Source organism: Nicotiana attenuata, unplaced genomic scaffold (genome assembly GCF_001879085.1).
Source record: "Nicotiana attenuata strain UT unplaced genomic scaffold, NIATTr2, whole genome shotgun sequence".
NCBI lineage: Eukaryota > Viridiplantae > Streptophyta > Magnoliopsida > Solanales > Solanaceae > Nicotiana > Nicotiana attenuata.
The window spans coordinates 798,002-817,658 of record NW_017670303.1 but is presented as its reverse complement, the minus strand read 5'-3'; positions in this window follow the sequence as shown (position 1 = coordinate 817,658).

Genomic DNA, 19,657 nt, shown 5'->3' with positions numbered 1-19,657 from the left:
CCAAACTGGGACAGGAAATATTCTTTGTTTTCTTTATTTGTTGCAGTCAGGAGCCCACCTGGAGAACAAGGGAATACTTTCCAAGCTTCAGCAGTCAGGGTGGGCTTCAGCAGTCAGGAGCCCACCTGGAGAACAAGGGAATACTTTCCACGCATTGCATTCAGGAGCCCACCTGGAGAACAAGGGAATATTTCAAATTTCGGCAGTCAGGAGCCCACCTGGAGAACAAGGGAAGTACAATTCCAATTTTAGCTTTTAATATTTGATAACATGATGTACCCAGTCACCAAACTGGGGCAGAGAATTTCGTTGCTTGTTTTGTCGCAGTCAGGAGCCCACCTGGAGAACAAGGGAAAACTTTTCAAGTTCCGCAATCAGGAGCCCAACTGGAGAACAAGGGAATACTTTTCAAGCTTCAGCAGTCAGGCGCCCGCCTGGAAAACAAGGGAAGTACAATTAAAATTCTATCCGTTAATTTTTAATATTTGATAACATGATGCGCCCAGCCACCACACTGGGGCAGAAATTTTTCTTTGTTTGTCTGTTTTGTTGAAGCAGGAGCCCGCCTGGAGAACAAGGGAATACTTTTCAAGCTTCATCAATCAGGAGCCCACCTAGAGAACAAGGGAATACTTGTCAAGCGTCAAAAATCAGGAGCCCGCTTGCAGAATAGAGGCACATATGTCAAATTTCAGCAGTCAAGCATCAATCGGAGGAAAGGCAAAACATCTCCAATCACAATTCAAGGCAAAAACAAGGATTCCATCGGAAGAATACAAGTTCAAGGCAATACAAGAGCAAGTTTGAAGACATAGATAGGACCTTTTGTAATCCATAGATCATAGCGTAGGCTAGCTTTTTTTTATTTTGACATGGTGTAATAAGGAGGTCAGCGAGCAGTAGCAGCAGCAACAGCAGTGAAGTCACAGCTCCTGGTAGTCCCAGCTACCAAACCTTCCCGAACTACACTGACCTGATTCCTTTTTTAGCCAAGGATATGTAGGCAACCTTCGAAGTAGGGTGCGGTCAGACGATTTTCAAAAATTCTTCACACGGAGTATTCAGACGGGCAAAAATCGCTCGTATCCGCTCACTTATCTCTGCCCGAGAACTCTGCGTGTTCACGAGCAAAGAGGGGCAGCTGTGAGCACGTGATTTTTGCCCTAAGTGAATTACTCCCAAAAATTCAAACAAAATGATTTTCTTCATTATTCTGCAATTTTGTGAATTTTTGTGTTATTTTCTGTTAATTGTTTGCATTTATTTGTGCATTTTAATTCATATGAAAATATAAAAATACATTTGGCCTGTGCATTTAGGGTTTAATTCTATATTTTAGGATTAATTAGTAGTTAAATTGCATTCAAAACAAAGTATGAAGAAAATAACAAAATAGTCCATTTTTGCATTTTTATTGTTAATTGGGGAATTTGTCATAAGTTTACTTTTAAAAAAAAAAGGATTTAATCAATTTTCAGGAATTAATTAGCTTAATTTTGTAAATATATTAGGTCTTTATTTTTGCATCTTAATAAATCAGGAAAATATGAAATACAAAATGAAATAAAAAGAAGAGGAAATTACAATAAAAGAGGGAAATAAAAGAAAAACATTTAAAAAAGAATGCTCTTAATAATAAATCCATATTTGGGCTCGTTGCAGCCAAAAGTCCCCAGCCCAATTCGTGTAACCCAGTCCATACCCCAGGCCCAAGTCACCCCAATGCCCGGTCCAATTTTTTTTCCAGGCCTCAGGACTACTCGAACGACGTAGTATCATATGCAAACGACGTCGTTTTGAGATACTTAAATCCCAATTAATCTCGGCCATTCATCTATTATCATCCAACGGCCATGATTAGTTTTAGGTATTAAATAAAAGTGTCTTGATCTCTGAAGAACCCTAGAGACCAAGCACCCTCCATCCTCGTACCTTCCCCCTCCCTGTAACGCCGGCGTAACGCCACCATCACCCACCACGCCTCCGCCACTCCTCCGCCCTAAATCCGCCGGCGGAAATCGCCCACGGCATCGGAGAACCTCCAAATGCCACCAAAATAACACCCTAGGTTCCCGTCCTCTTCCTCTATCCAAATCCACAACTCATTTCTCTCGAATCCCATCCAGTCACCTCGAATATTAAATCAAAATATTCCGGCCAAGACCCAAAGTAACCCAAATTGTACCAAAATTACACCATAGAACCGCCTTAATCTCCTCTATCAAACCCCCCAAGCCCTGTACCACACATCTCACCAGAATTGTTCGAATATTAAATCGAATTTCGGACCAAAACCCTAGTTCGTCGGACAGCCCCCAAATTCGCACCAAGGCCCTTTCTCACTTCCCTCATTTCAAATACATCATCAGTAGATCTCAAATCGCCTCGAGTTTTCTCCAATTTCAAATCAAGAAGCACCACATTAGTGAGTTTTCGATTGTTTTTAATTTTTTTATTTTCTGTTCTTGTTTCTTTGTTTAATTCTCTTTTTTTTATTCTGTTCTTATACTTAGTTTAATGGGCGTTTTAATTTCTGTCAATTTCGTTCTAATTGGGTTTTGATTGTTTGTTTGTTTAGATTTTAGTTTGTTAGATTAGGATTTATTAGGTGTTGATATTGTTTATTGATTCATCTCAGTCTGTCTTCGTTAGGAATAGGATTTAGTTTATCATTGTCTCCTTTTCTGATTTGGTTTAGTATGAATTCATTCCTATTGATCTCTTCTTTTAGTTTAAGTCTTGATTTGATTTTAGATTAAATCTNCATCTATTGTTCAAAACGAATTCTTTTTACTACTATTTATTTTCGAGCTAATAGTGTCGTCCGAAAATAAAACATTATCGAGATAGGCAAAAGATGTGTGAAAATTGCATAATACTGGAAATAAAAAAAGAAGGTCAATATGTGTTTTTTCAAGTTTTTCTATTCCATAAAACATTCATAATTGTAAAAAAAAAGGTTCTCTATTGACTGGTAGCCTTATTTCACATTATTTTTGATTCATAAAATCTATACCTATAGAATTTGCTAATCGGCTGTTCTGTAGAAAGGAAATTAGTTGAACTTAATAAAAATCAAAAATAAAATAAAGAATCCAAAAAAACACGATTTCTATTTATGGTTCCACATTTCATTTACATGCAATAAAATACTTCGAAAGGTTTAAAGATAAGAACCGCATTTTTACTTCATGAAATGAAAAACTTGAATCCCCGTTCGATTCACTGGTCAAACTTGGAGAAAAATAGGCCTATTTCAAAAGAGAAAAAGAGACTAGTAATTAATCCCTTTCATATCATTTGACCAATTGTAACTTCTTGATTTCAATAGTTGAAGTATTTAGCAAAGACTCAGAATAAGTAAGAATAGAAAATTCGATTTAAGTTTTAAATTAGTTTAAGTTAGTCCATATTTTGACTTTTTATTGACTCCTTTCAAAAGAGGTAAGATCCGGTGAATCGGAAACAATTAATTAAGAATTCTAAACTTTTTTATGGAACAGACATATGAATATGCGTGGATCATACCTTTCATTCCACTTCCAGCCCCTATGTTATCCACTGCTGAAATGTAACAAATCTGGAGTAATTTGAATGAAGAACACATTCAAGCTTAGCTTAGTGCTATCTTATTGTTTTGTGTATATCATGCCTAATTACAACATTATAGATAGTTAAGTAGGTTTCTATTTCCTGAAATTACATGTATAGGAGATCCCTATATGTTAGACATTATGTAATAATCGGACTGCCTTGGACTTTTTATTTGTAATAAATCACTGAACTATAATCATGTAGCTTCCTAACCTTAGTCTAGTATAACAGGTTTCAATAACATTAGGTAGATTTAACATAGCTTATGCTTAGTTACGGATTATGGCTGAGTACATGGAGATAATTGTCATGTGTGCGCCATCTACCTGTTAGTAGCATTAATACAAGATGTATTGTGAGTAATCGAATAAGTCAAGTGTTTCAGCTGGTTAGAATTGCTTTATCACAGGGCTTCGATATAGTATACTTAGTTTCAGCTTTGAAAATCACATGTTGCATTCTGTTTGGTAACTCATAAGGCACCAGGTCATTCCTCATATGTGTGGCATGTTAATTAGGATTTACTTGAAAAAGCATAATGGGATACCCTTGAATCAGTAGTCCGATGTTACTACCATGTCATCGTCCAGCAACCCAGTGAATTCGCATAGCTGCAGGTTTAAGAGTCGAAGAGAACCAAAAAACAACCCTTGAACAAAATATGGGCCCAATGATTTGGCCCAGCTACTCAATGGAAATCAAGCTCACCTGGCACAGGTTGGGCTGGATAATAAGAAGGCCCAAATCGCAGCGCCATTTCATGTTAACACAAGTTGGGCTAAGTGCGAAGCCCCAGTATGCAGGGGAATAAATTCTCTTAGGTTGATTAGGTCTAACTTGTAACATTAGTTTCTCGAGTTAAGTAGCGGGTTCAAAATAAGAGGTCTATTCCTTTTGTTTGAATCCGGACTTGAACTTGGGGGCCCGAATGTTATAACATTAATTAGTTTGGACTTTTCATTTATTCTTAAGGACAAATCAAAAATAAAAAATCATTGGTCACTTTAGGACTTGCCTTTTAAATAAAATGAGACGAGCCTCGCCGAACAAAATATATAAATTGCGGGGCCCTCAATAAATGGTTGAAATAAAAATACCTAGACTCCGGGATGGGCCGTTTAGCGAATTTCATGGCCCTCCCAAAAGAAAATAACGCGTTAGTCACTTTAGGCGCGTTTTTAATAATCTTACTTTCTTAAATACGGGTGCACATTTATTTGACTCAAATCCAAATCTCAACGAAGTCGAAACATGTCAAAAATTGCGGGTGCATTTATGTGACGCGATTCGAGACATGTTTTCATGACGTTACAATTCTCTCAAAATAATAATAATAAAAGCGGTTCAAAGTTAAAAGCATATGGGTTAAAACATGTACTAAAATCAAGTAAATAAGCCAAATATGTCAGTTGAGCGACCGTGCTAGAACCACGGAATCCGGGAATGGCTAACACCTTCTCCTGGGTTAACAGAATTCCTTACTCGAATTTCTGGATCGTGGACTGTTAAACAGAGTCATATGTTCCTCGGATCGGGACTCAACCGGTGACTTGGGACACCATTAATCTCCCAAGTGGCGACTCTGAACCTTAACAAATAACGAATCCCGTTTCGATTGTCCTTTATTTGGAAAAAACTCCTTTACGCCCTTGCGGGTGTATGAAAAAGGAGGTGTGACACCTCCTCCCCCAATGGAAAATTTCCGGCGGCATCATTATTAAGAGCCATGTGGTACCTAAAATCAATTCACAAACAAATTAGGAAAACGGAAGGAAAGAGAAACAAAACTCTCAAATACTCATATATATAGCTAAAACCATTTAACTCCTCGACAAAGGCGCCAAAAATTGATGGGTCCAAACCTGCACTACTATTGAGTAGCAAGGATGGTCGATGCAGTTTTACTCAACAAGGTCAGAATCGAATTCCAGGGAGTTAATTTGTTTGGATTTAGGTTTATATCCAAGTCTAGATGCGGGTTTTGCTCTTAATTACACTTCCATACATGGTTGGTTTGTTTTCTACTTCTACTTCTATTCTATATCATGCAATAGTTAAAACTAAGTACAATGTTTTTGATATTGATTTTCAAGGGTTTGAAGGGACTAGGGTAGTGACTTCTACCTAGGTGGATATCTAACGGGTAGAAAGATTCTAGGGCAATCATGTGATTAATTGGGGTTGTAATATAGCTATCACACCCGGGTACTCACTCTATGCCTCTCGGTAGTTTGAGTGATTTTGCCCAATTTGGCTTTCTCAAGTCCAAATGGGTATTCATGCAATTCAAGTGATTTTAGCTCAAGTCGGATATTACTATCTCTATGTTTAACCCTTTAATTGGGGCTATCAATTTCTTGAGTTCAACCCTAGCTATGGGTTTAGCTACTCATGGAAATAGCAGAAACCAAAGATGAAATAAATATAAAATCCATAATACTAGAGTAAAAATTGAAAAGCTAATATTCAAAGATGAATCTAATATAAAATTGCCCAAAACAGAAAATACAGCCATCTCACGAGTTCATCAAAAACAAAACTTGACCTAAAAATGTAAAAAAGATCTATTTATACTAAGCTGAAATTTCTGGACAAAAATACCCCTGCGGAGGTTTTGCGGCCACGTAATTCTGACCGCGCCTGCACTCTTGCTTTCGCGGTCGCGTAATTTCGATCGCGGTTCGCGTTTCTTAACATCTGGGACTGGGTTGAACCTTGTTTCGTGGACCGCATAATTTTCACTGCGTCCGCGTGAGAGCCTTCTGTGGCCGCATAATTTTGATGCGGACCGCTCGTAACATTTTTGCATAACTTGTGAGTTCTCTGAACCTTAGCAACTGCGGTCCGCAGAATTCCGATCGCGGCCACAGTGGTACTTTCGCGGCCGCCACTTTTTGATGCGGTCCGCGTCAATGTCTGTGCCCAAGAACCACCTCTCTGATTCTCCATTTCACTGTCCATGAATTAATGACCGCGTCCGCGTTGACACTTTCGCGGCCATATTTTTCTATCGCGGTACGCGTTCCACAGCTCTTGGTCCAATCTTGGTCTTTGTTCAAGTTTTGAATCCTTTATGAGTTGATCATGGCCACTTTGGCTCATTTTGAACAATATTTTTCGAGAATACCTTCACGCATTTTAGGCCTAAAACGAAAGTGAGAAAGAGCAAATAATAGGTTAAAATCCCCACTTATCACCCGGGTCATCCAAATTTTCTTCGGGCAACAGTCCTCGAGTAGGGGTAGCCCTTGGATTCGATAAATCCCGAGTAGGAGTAACCTTTGGTCTCAATTTTCCTTGAGTAGGGGTAGCCCTCTCGATAGTCTCCAAGTAGGTGTAGCCCGTGGGCTCTAGGGTCTGGAGTCGAAGAAGTAAAAAGTGGGTAGTAGCAAAGCAGAACTTTCTTTCATTTCTTAGTGTGCAAGGTAATAAATGAGCACGGTTCATACGACCGTTTGGCTCTTACAATGAATTCTACCACCAAGTCTTAGATTTTCGCATACAAAGTTTTCTTTTTTCCTTTCTAAAAACCTTATCCGAGGGTGATGGCCCCCAGTATTCAATCTCTAACTCGTGAGGGCTCTGATACTTTTGATACGAAGTGAACAATCAATGACTCCAGTTCGAAATTGGTCTTCGTATCTAATTTAGCACGTTCTACTGTTGCCTCGTTCAAAACCTTATCGAAAAATCCTTAACAAAACCGGTTCAAGGGAAAGAGCGCAACACGTGCTTTCTGATCTGATAGTCACATCCATCATTGGCCATTTTCCTGCAAATGTTAGTCCAATTTATAACATGATTAAAGAGTTATTGAGTTTGTACCTTAGCACTAGTACCACTTGAAATGTGTCACGTTCCTGTTATTCGGTAATTGTATGTCGTTTCCCGCTTTGAGTTTTTACGAGCCTTTGCCTGTTATTCCGACAACTCGATATGGTCCTTCCAAGTTTGGTCCCAGCTTCTTTTTGTTCGGGTTTCTGGTATGTAATGTTAATTTCCTTAACACTAAGTCCCTGACTTGAAAGTGTCGGAGGTTGGATCTTCGTTTGTAATACCTTTGTATTTGCTATTTTTGGGCGGCCAACCAGACTAGGATGACCTCCCACCATTTATCCAATAGTTCTAGGATCGTGATCATGGCCTCGCTGTTTGGATTTTCTATTGCATATTGGAACCTGAGGCTTGGTTCTCCCACCTCGACTAAGCTTCGGCTCTGTAGACCAATGAAAATGGGTTGGCCCCGGTGCTAGATTTTGAGGTTGTACAGTACGCCCATATGACTTCAGGCAGGATCTCCTTCCATTTCCCTTTTGCACCGGTCAACCTCTTTTTCATGTTTTGAAGTATGGTCTTGTTTGTTGATTCTCCCTGCCCGTTCCCGCTAGGGTGATAAAGTGTTTATAGTATTTCTTGATCTTGTGATCCTTGAAAAATTTACTTACCTTGCTGCCTATGAATTGTTTTCCATTATCGCAAACGACCTCGTCTGGTATACCAAATCAACATATTATGTGATCCCGGATGAAGTCACTGAATTCTTTCTCCCGGACCTTTTCGAATGCCCGAGCCTCGACCCATTTGGAAAAATAATCGATCATGAATAATATGAATTGAGCTTCACTGGGTGCCATGGTAGGGGACCGATAAGGTCCATTCCCCATTTCATAAATGGCCACAGGGACACAACCGAGTAGAGCATTTCTACCGGTTGATAGATCATCGGGGCGTGTCTTTGGTAGTCGTCGCATTTCCATACGAAGTCCTTTACATATTTCTCCATCTCGGTCCAGTAATAGCCGTCCTTAATTAGTCTTCGAACCAAAGATTCTGCCCCCGAATGGTTCCCGCAAATGCCTTCATGAACTTAACTCAAGGCGTATTCGGTCTCTCCCGGTCACAAGTATCTGCCGAGCGGGACGTCGAAGGTTCTCCTGAATAGTGCCCCTTCGACCAAGCTAAATCTAGCAGCCTTGGTACGCAGGGCTCTCGATTCTTTAGGATCCGAAGGAACTTTTCCGGTCTTCAAGCAGTCTATATATTTGTTCCTCCAGTCCCAAGTTAGACTTGTCGAGTTTACATCGGCGTGGCCTTCTTCTATCACTGATTTCATGAGCTGCACTACTGTTCCCCAACTGAATTCATCGACATCAACCGACAACCCCATCTTAGCCAGAGCATCGTCCTCGCTATTATTATCTTGGGGCATGTGTTGCAGGGTCCATTCCCTAATTGGATGGGGTATTACCTGTAATTTGTCCAAGTACCTTCGCGTTCGTTCTACTTTTACTTCGAATTTCCCATTAACTTGGTTTACCAAGAGGAGGGAGTCGCACTTGGCTTCGATTACCCTGGACCCAAGGCTTATAGCCAATTCCAGACCTGCAATCATGGCCTCACACTCGGCCTCATTGTTAGTCAATTTTACAATTTTAATAGATTTCCTAATTATGTTTCCTGTAGGTGGTTTTAATACGATGTCGAGCCTGGACGCCTTCGCTTTCGAGGCACCGTCCATAAAAAGGGTCCAGATCCCCGAGTCAACAACAATTCCCTCTCAACTTTTGGTATTAAGGCCGATGTAAAGTCGGACACAAAGTCTGCCAACGTTTGATATTTTATGGCGGTTTGGGGTTGATGCTCGATACATACCTGCTAATTTCGACGGCCCATTTGGCCAATCAGCCCAAGGGCTCGGGTTTGTGCATGATGTTCCTCAGCGGGTAAGAATTTACGACAGATTTGGGGTGGCATTGACGTATAGCTTTAGCTTTCTGGAGGCGCTTAGGAAAGCTAGAGTCAATTTTTCCAGGTGAGGATACCTTGTTTCGGCCTCACCTAGAGTTCTACTGACATGGTTAATAAAAAACTGTGTACTTTCTTTCTCTCGAACTAAGACACAACTCATCGCCACCTCAGAAACTACCAGGTAAAGGTATAAATGTCTGTCTGCCTTCAGAGTGTGGAGCAGAGGTGGACTTGATAGGTACCGATTGAGTTCTTCCAGAGCATGCTGGCATTCTGGAGTCCAGGAAAAGTTATTCTTCTTTTTTAACAGTGAGAATAATTGATGGCTTTTGTTCAAGGACCTCGATATGAACCAACCTAGGGTGGCTATACGCCTGGTCAGCCTTTGAATGACCTTAACCTTGTCCACCACGGTGATGTCCTCTATAACTTTGATTTTTTCATGATTGATCTCAATCCCTCAATTGGATACCATGAACCCGAGGAATTTTCCCGATCCGACTCTGAATGCTTACTTCTTTGGGTTCGGCTTCATATTGTATTTTCTCAGTATGTCGAAGGTTCTCTACAAATATTTCGAATGTTCCTCTGCTAGTAGGAACTTGACGAGTAAGTCATCAATATAAACTTCCATTGATTTCTCTATACGTTCTTCGAACATCCAATTTATGTCACGCCCCAAAACCGAGGGGCGCGACCGGCGCTCGACCGGGTAGCCCCAGTCAAGCGGACCTGGGTGCCTTTCCTATCCCATACGCTTCCCCGTGATTTCATTACTCATTACTCAAGGGAAATAGCCATTTATAATGAAACACATCCTTACGAGATATACATAACATACATGGTTACTTTACGCGGTCTACAAGTTATACTACCCAAATACAAAATACATAAGTACATAACCCACATTTCTTGTCTACGGAGCCTCAAGGGATACAAAAGAGTTTTACAATATTTGCCGGTAACAAGGCTCCGGCTATACCTTACACAAATACCAAAATAAGACTCCGGGAATAAAAGTGGCATGAGTCACGCAGGGCCCCGTGAGGAAAGGGGCTCATCAATTCAGCTGATGGGAAGTGAAGGAGTGCTACAATCGGTGGACTGGAGTACCTGCTATAGATCCACCTACAATCATAACACGAATGTAGCTCCCCCGGCAAAAGGGACGTCAGTACATTTGAATTGTACTGGTATGTATGAACAAACTTTACCCCAAGTAGAATCAATCAATACACAGATAACAAATAGTACTACAATCAACAATCAAATGCACATGACAGGAACAACTAAAGCCAAACAAGTTTCACAATCTCTCCCTTTCCCCTTTCAACATTATTTCATCACATCAATGATTTCACAACTTTCTAATATTTTCATTTCAATAGTGATATGATCACTTTTCCACCCTTATTACCTCGGCGACCCTTATTACCTCGGTCACCCTTATCACCACAACCCACACCTTATTACTTCGTGTTGCGGCACGCAACCCGATCCCACCGAACAATCACATTTCACACAACAACAACAAAAAATCACATTTCACACGACAACAACAACAAAGCACAAAGAATTTTCATAACCATCAATACCATTTCCACCATATACAACAGCCCGCATACAATTTAAGTCACAACGATAATTGTCCACGACATGTCACATATGATATTACCACAGTTGTTTCAATTGCATCAATTACGATTTCTTTCCATCATTTGTTACACAGCTCTTACCACATAAACACATTCACACACACACACTTGGTTTGTTGCCATTTACTTACACCATTATATCGGGAAACTTAACCAACAACGTTCAAGGCATATTAATCACAAGAATTCACAAATAGTCCACATAGGTGACAATTACCAAATGCTCGTACACCAAACAAGGTGACTTTACAAAGGTTAAAGTTAGCCATACATACCTGGAGTCGAATTCCCTCGTTAACTTCTACTTTCAATTCACCAAACAGCCTAGTACCGTCAATTTAGTTCACAAGTTAACACATATATCTTAGAATTGAAGTTCACAAATACAACACAAACTTATTTAGGTGATCAACCGCTCCTTTTTTCAAATCTTTACTCCTACCCAATTCCTCTTACTAGATTTTAAATATTAAAGGTCATGCATGTATGGTTCAACTTTATATTTTTCAAGAATCAATGCATGAGAATCCCCCTTTTTGTTTAGATCTGAAAACCAATGAAAAGGGTTGGGGATTTTACCTGCAAGAACGAAGATGAAGATAACTACTCGAAATTTCCGGGCCTGGATGACTTTGAAAGTTCAAATTGATGAAGATAAAACTTTCTCTCTCAAGAACCCTCTCTTCCCTCTCTCTAGTTTTGTTAAGAAAATGTGTTAAAATGAGGGGGGTGTTTTTATTGAAGAAGGGGTCGGGTCTAAAATTTAGAAAAATAGGAGCCCTGAGTCAGGTAAAAGTGCTCCCAAAATCTGATCATTCTATTTGGAAATGCGGCCCGCAGAATGGACCGTAAAAGTGCTCCCAAAATCTGATCATTCTATTTGGGTTTGCGGCAGAAATGCGGTCCGCATACACGTTCTGTGGTCGCATAATGCACCGCATAACTGCCCTTTACAAAATTCCAAGATGATTATGCGATGACTATGTGGTCCGCATATCAGTTATGCGATCGCATAATGGACCGCATTGTGACCTCGAATTTGACTAACACACTGACTCACTTTGCGATAGAAATGCAGTCCGCGTACTTGATTTGAGACCGCATTCTGGACCGCATAATAGCACTTTTCTGGAAAACTTTGATTCTTGATTTATAAATGCTTAGATCAGTACAAAGGGTCCGAACCGCGGCACTACGAGCTACTAGGTTTTGAGTACAAATTTTCACGGGGCCTTACATCCTCCCCCACTTAAAATCATTCGTCCTCGAATGAGGATTTTGGAAATCGATTGGTTTTGAAAACATGATATGCAAACTCCCAATTTTCACTAACTTCCATATTTTTAGAAAAATTTTGCCAGAGTTTCCTTTGTAAATAGACTTATCTACCTGTCAAAGAGCCCCCGAAACATATTTCCAAGCACCATTACACAATTCCTATTATCCCTACAACGGGTATACAATTCATTACCTCAACACTTGCACATATTCAATCACTTGCTACACTTTGCGCATAAATTAGTCACTTCAATGAATCCCATGCAATTTAACCATTTCAACATACTATATGCATTTAAATTAATCATTACCAATCCACACTACCATTAGTCGTTCAATTATTACAAAACTTTCATTAACCAAAAAGGGGTTGCACATGATTCAAATAATCACAACACATACAATTCTTGCACAACTTGAGGAGCTACACTAGTAAAGCATTTAGAAAGGAAAGATGGGGTGTCTTTGCACCAATTTGGACATAATATCAGTTTGCTTAGAGATAAGAGTTCGCACGATTACTACTAGACTTATTCAAACAGGTGGGGATATTTTTCTTTCATTTCATTTTCCGCTTTCCATGTGACTTCCTCGACTCGTTGACTTCGCCACAATACTTTAACTGAAGCAATTTCCTTATTTCTCAATTTACGGACTTGCCTATCAAGAATAGCAACCGGAAATTCTTCATACGATAACTCTTCATTAACCTCGATAGTCTCAACTGGCACGATGGTGGATGGATCTCCAACCACTTTCTTTAACATAGACACGTGGAACACTGGGTGCACTAATGACATCTCAGGGAGTAATTCCAGCCTATAAGCCACTTGCCCTATCCTTTGAGCGATCCGATACGGCCCGACATACCTAGGACTCAAATTCCCTTTCTTCCCGAATCGCATGACTCCCTTCATAGGAGATACCCTCAAGAACACCCAATCATCAACTTGAAATTCCAATTCTCTTCGACGAACGTCCGCATAGGATTTCTGGCGACTCTGAGCAGTTTTCATCCTTTCCTGAATGACCTTAACTTTTTCCATAGCCTGGTGCACAAGATCTGGCCCTATCAATTCTGCTTCACCCACTTCGAACCATCCAATCGGAGACATACACCTCCTTCCATAAAATGCCTCAAATGGGGCCATCTGAATGCTAGCATGAAAGCTGTTATTGTAAGCAAATTCTATAAGTGGCAAGTGATCATCCCAATTACCTTTGAAATCCAAGACACAAGCTCGCAACATATCTTCAAGCGTCTGAATAGTCCGCTCCGCTTGACCATCAGTCTGTAGATGGAAAGTCGTGCTGAGATTCACCTGAGTACCCAAACCTTGCTGAAATTTCTTCCAAAAATTAGCTGTGAACTAGGCCCCTCGATCTGAGATAATAGAAAGTGGAGTGCCATGAAGCCTTACTATTTCCTTGATATACAACTGAGCATACTGTTCTGCAGTATCGGTGGACTTGACTGGCAAGAAGTGAGCTGATTTGGTTAGTCAATCCACTATTACCCAAATTGAGTCGAACTTGCGCTGAGTGCGAGGTAACCCTACCACGAAATCCATGTTGATCATCTCCCATTTCCACATTGGTATTTCCATAAGCTGAGATAACCCACCGGGCCGCTGATGCTCAGCTTTTACTTGCTGACAATTCGGACACTTAGATACAAAGTCCGCCATACCCCTCTTCATACCGTTCCACCAATAAATTTCCTTGAGATTATGATACATTTTCGTAGAACCTGGGTGCACAGAATACCTGGAAATATGAGCCTCCGCCATTACCCTTTCCCGAAGATTATCCACATCTGGGACACATAACCCACCTTGACATCGCAATACGCCATCATCAGCGCCGAGTGAAAATGCCGAAGTCTTGTTATTCAAAACTGCCTCCTTCATCTGTGCCAATGCTGGATCAATAAACTACTCTTCCTTGACTTCCGCTACAAGTGACGATTCTGCTCTATTATGCACCATAACATTCCCCTCGTCTGAGGTCGAAATACAAACCCCTAGACTGGCCAATTGATAAAACTCCCGAGCCAGGGGCCTCTGATCCGGCCCCAAATGTGCCAAACTACTCATAGACTTCCGGCTGAGAGCGTCGGCCACCACATTTGCCTTCCCTGGATGGTACAAAATGTTCATATCATAATCCTTGAGCAATTCTAACCACCGTCGCTGCCTTAAATTCAACTCCTTCTGCTTGAACAAGTATTGGAGACTCTTGTGGTCTGAGAACACATCCACATGGACCCCATAAAGATAATGCCGGCATATTTTTAAAGCAAACACAACTATCGCAAGCTCCATATCATGCGTCAGATAATTCTTCTCGTGATTCTTGAGTTGCCCTGAAGCATACGCTATAACCTTCCCATGTTGCATACCCCAAACCGACCCTGGAGGCATCGCAATAAACCACAAATCCTTCCGTGCTTTCTGGCAAGGTCAATATCGGCGTCGAGGTCAACCTCGATTTTAATTCCTGAAAACTTTTCTCACAAGCGTCAGACCATTGGAACTTAACTGCTTTCTGCGTCAACTTGGTCAATAGGGAGGCGAGGGTAGAGAATCCCTCCACAAACCTCCGATGATACCCTGCTAAACCCAAGAAGTTACAGATCTCCGTCGGGGTCGTGGGTCTAGGCCAATATTTCACTGCTGCAATCTTCTGGGGATCCACCCGAATCCCTTCACTGGAAACAACATGACCCAGAAAGGTAACGGACTCCAACCAAAATTCAAATTTTGAAAATTTAGCATACAACTGGTGTTGATGAAGAGTCTGCAGAACTGCCCTGAGGTGATCGGCGTGATCCTCCCAGCTCCGCGAATAAACAAGGATGTCATCAATGAAAACAATCACGAAGGAGTCTAGAAATGGCTTGAAGACCCGATTCATAAGATCCATGAAAGCTGTCGGGGCGTTAGTTAGCCCAAAAGACATGACCAAGAATTCAAAGCGACCATAGCGAGTTCTGAAAGCGGTCTTAGGAATATCCTGCTCTCTGATCTTCAATTGGTGATACGTGGACCGTAGATCAATTTTGGAGAAGAAACTTGCACCTTACAATTGGTCGAACAAATCATCTATCCGAGGCAATGGATATTTATTCTTGATGGTGACTTAGTTGAGCTGCCGATAATCAATACACATCCAGAGCGACCCATCCTTCTTTCTGACAAAAAGAACTGGAGCACCCCACGGCGACACACTCGGCCGTATGAATCCCTTTTCTAGCAAATCCTTCAGCTGCTCCTTCAACTCCCTTAACTCCGCTGGAGCCATTCTGTATGGTGGAATAGATATTGGCTGCGTATCTGGAAATATATCAATCCGGAAATAAATCTTCCTATCTGGCGGAATCCCTGGAAGCTCATCCGGAAACACTTCAAGAAACTCATTCACGACTGGCACGGACTCGGGGGTAGACACTTCTGAAGTGGTGTCCGCCACCTGGACCAAATGATAGATACATCCCTTCTTAATCATCTTCGAAGCCTTAAGGTAGGAAATAAACCTACCCTTCGGCACCACACCATTCCCCTTCCACTCAATAACCGGCTCATTAGGGAACTCGAGTCTCATGACTATCATTCGGCAGTCAAGTTTAGCAAAGCACGAATAAAGCCAGTCCATTCCCATAATCACATCAAAATCCACCATTCCAAGCTCGATAAGATCGACCATGTAAACACGACCACATACCGTGACAATACAATTCCTATAAACTCGCGCGCCCGTGATAGAATCACCAACCGGAGTCGATACGGAGAACGGCTCATGAAGCTGTTCGGGTTCTATGTTCTGGGCAGAATATAAAAATTGTGGACTTCGCGAAGTTTTGGTCATTTTCCACCATTTTTAGTTGGCATAGGAGCTTTTGAGAGCGATTTTGAGGAGGATTTCAAGGGTTTATCAGTAAGGCGATTGGGTTGAGCCCTAATACTCGTATATGTGATGATTTCCCATTGTTTAATCATGTAATTAGTGAAGATTAGGGGTGAAAATGAGGGGTTAGTGCTTGGGATTTTTAGAGAGTTTGATTGAGGTTTTGAGGGATCAAATGGAGTCGGATTTTGATAAATCCTGTATGTATGGACTCGTAAGTGAAAGGGCTTTCTAGTTTAGTAATTTTTGGCGGATTCCGAGACGTGGGCTCGGGGGGCGGGTTTGGGTGAATTTCATGATTTTGGTCAAAGTTGATAGTTTTTCATGTGGAATTAGTTCCTTGGCCTATATTGATTGCATTGTATTGCTTTTCATTAGATTGGGGACATTTGGAGGCTGGTTCGAGAGGCAAGGGCGTCGCGGAGTAGGATTTTAGCTTGGTTTGAGGTATGTAATGCTTCCGAACTTGGTTCTGAGGGTCGAAACCTTGAACTATGTGTTATGTGATTAGAATTGAGGTGACGCACATGCCAAGTGACGGGTGTGCGGGCGTGCACCATGAGAATTACGGCCTGGTTCATCCCATGGCACCGCTTAGTGACTTTGTCCTGCTGATATCTGTGTTTCTATCATGTGATTAAGTAAATGAGTTGTAAATCAGGAGGAGCATGCTGAGCATTTGGGAGTTGTATTGAAGCGGTTGAGGGAGAAGAAGCTTTATGCAAAGTTCTCCAAGTGTGAGTTTTGGCTCAGTTCAGTGGCGTTCTTGGGGCACATGTTGTCCAGTTGGGGTATTCAGGTTGATCCGAAGAAGATAGAGGCGGTTCAGAGTTGGCCCAGACCGTCCTCAGCCATAGAGAGATTCGTAGCTTTCTTGGTTTGGCATGTTATTGCCGCCGATTCATTCAAGGATTTACATCTATTGCATCACCCTTGACCAAATTGACCCAAAAGGGTGTTCCTTTCAGGTGGTCGATGAGTGTGAGGCGAGCTTTCAGAAGCTCAAGACCGCCTTGACCACAATGCCAGAGTTAGTTCTACCATCAGCTTCAGGTTCTTATATGTTATATTGTGATGCTTCTCGAGTCGGCATTGGGTGTGTATTAATGTATGAGGGTAGAGTGATTGCTTATGCTTCTCGTCAGTTGAAGCCCCATGAGAAGGACTACCTCGTTCATGATTTGGAGTTGGCTGCCATTTTTCACGCGTTGAAGATTTAGAGGAATTATCTCTATGGTGTGTTTTGTGAGGTGTTTACTGATCATCGTAGCCTCCAACACTTGTTCAAACAGAAGGATCTAAATTTAAGGCAGCGGAGATTGTTAGAGCTGCTAAAGGACTATGATATTACTATTTTGTACCATCCGGGAAAGGCTAATTTGGTGGCCGATGCCTTCAGTAGAAATGCAGTGAGTATGGGTAGTCTTGATTTCCTTCCTGTTGGTGAGAGACCTATTGCAGTTGATGTTCAGGCCTTGGCCAATCGGTTTGTGAGGTTGGATATTTTGGAGCCCAGTCGGATCCTAGCTTGTGTGGTTTCTCGGTCTTCCTTGTTTGATCGTATCAGAGAGCGCCAGTATGACGATCCTCATTTGCTTGTCCTCAAAGACAAAGTTCTGCATGATGACGCCAGAGATGTGATTATTGGTGATGACGCGGTATTGAGGATGTAGGGCCGGATTTGTGTGCCCAATGTAGATGGGCTTCGGTGGTTGATTCTAGAGGAGGCCACAGCTCGCGGTATTCCATCCATCTGGGTGCCACGAAGTTGTATCAGGATTTGAGGCAGCACTATTAGTGGAGGAAGATGAAGAAAGATATAGTTGGTTTTGTAGCTCAGTGCCTCAATTGTCAGCAGGTGAAATATGAGTATCAGAGACTGGGTGGCTTGCTTCAGCAGATAGAGATTCGGGAGTGGAAGAGGGAGCGGATCACCATGGATTTCGTAGTTGGACTCCCATGGACTTTGAAGAAGTTCGATGCTATTTGGGTTATTGTGGATCGGCTGACCAAGTCCGCGCACTTCATTCCTGTGTGTATTTCTTCCGAGCGGTTGGCCGAGATTTATATCCGAGAGATTGTACGCCGGCATGGTATCCCAGTTTCCATCATTTCAGATAGAGGTACTCAGTTTACATCGCAGTTTTGGAGGGCCGTACAGTAAATGTTGGGTACTCAGCTTTAGTTGAGCACAACTTTTCACCCTCGGACGGACGGACAGTCCGAGCGCACTATTCAAATATTGGAGGACATGTTGCACGCTTGTGTCGTTGACTTCGAGGGTTCATGGGAACATTTTCTACCGCTCGCGGAGTTTGCTTACAACAACAGTTATCAGACGAGTATTTAGATGGCTCCGTATGATGCTTTATATGGGAGACGGTGTAGATCTCTAGTAGGTTGGTTTGAGCCGGGCGAGGCTAGGCTTTTGGGTACAGACTTGGTTTAGAATGCATTGGGCAAGGTGAAGGTGATTCAGAAGTGGCTTCGTACAGCGCAGTTAAGGCAAAAGAGTTATGCTGACCAAAAGGTTTGTGATGTATCTTATATGGTTGGGGAGAAGGTTCTACTAAAGGTTTCACCCATGAATGGTGTTATGAGATTCGGGAAGAAGGGCAAGCTGAGCCCTCGGTTCATTGGGCCTTTTGAGGTGCTTCAGAGGATTAGGGAGGTGGCTTATTGATCGCGGCCTACTCTGCGCTACTATTTAAGTAGAGAGAGAGGGTTGGAGCAGCTTTTACTCGATTTAGGGTCGGGATCGAATCCACAGAGAGCTAGAATTTGGAATCAAGTATCTATCTAGTGTAGAATTGCGTATGTGTTCCAAATTACACTTCTATTCATTTTTGGGGTTTTTGTTTACTTCTACTATTATCACTCTACAAATGGTAATTGCAACTAAATTATGCTATGAGTTATAATGCTACGAGTTGTTCAAATAGGTTTAAAAGGCACTAGGGTAGTGATTACCGCCTAGGTGGTCAATTAACGGGTACATGAATCTAAGGCACGCTTGACACATTTGGGGAGTATGTTATAACCGTTGCACGACTTTACCCACTCTACACCTCTTGGTGGTTTGAGTGATTTTTCCCGAATTGGCTTTCTCAAGACCAATTGGGTATGCAAATTTGCACAAGCAACTATGGTTCAATTCGGGTATTACTCTCTCGAGGGTTAACCCTTTAATTGAGGCTATCAATCTCTTGAGTACGCCCCAATTCATTGTTGGACCAATTCCAGAGACTTAGGCTCTCTTTCTCAAGAACAGCTCAAGTCAACTCAACACAAACTAGTGTTTGCAACCACTAATTCAGAAATTTACCATGAAATTGGCCCAAATAACAAACACCCATAGTCAATTTAACCCTAAATTACAAGACCCATCAACTACCCACACTAGGGTTGAGCCACAACCCTAGGTTATGGGTCTAGCTGCTCATATTCAAAGAAGAAAAGCAAGAAATAGATGAAGA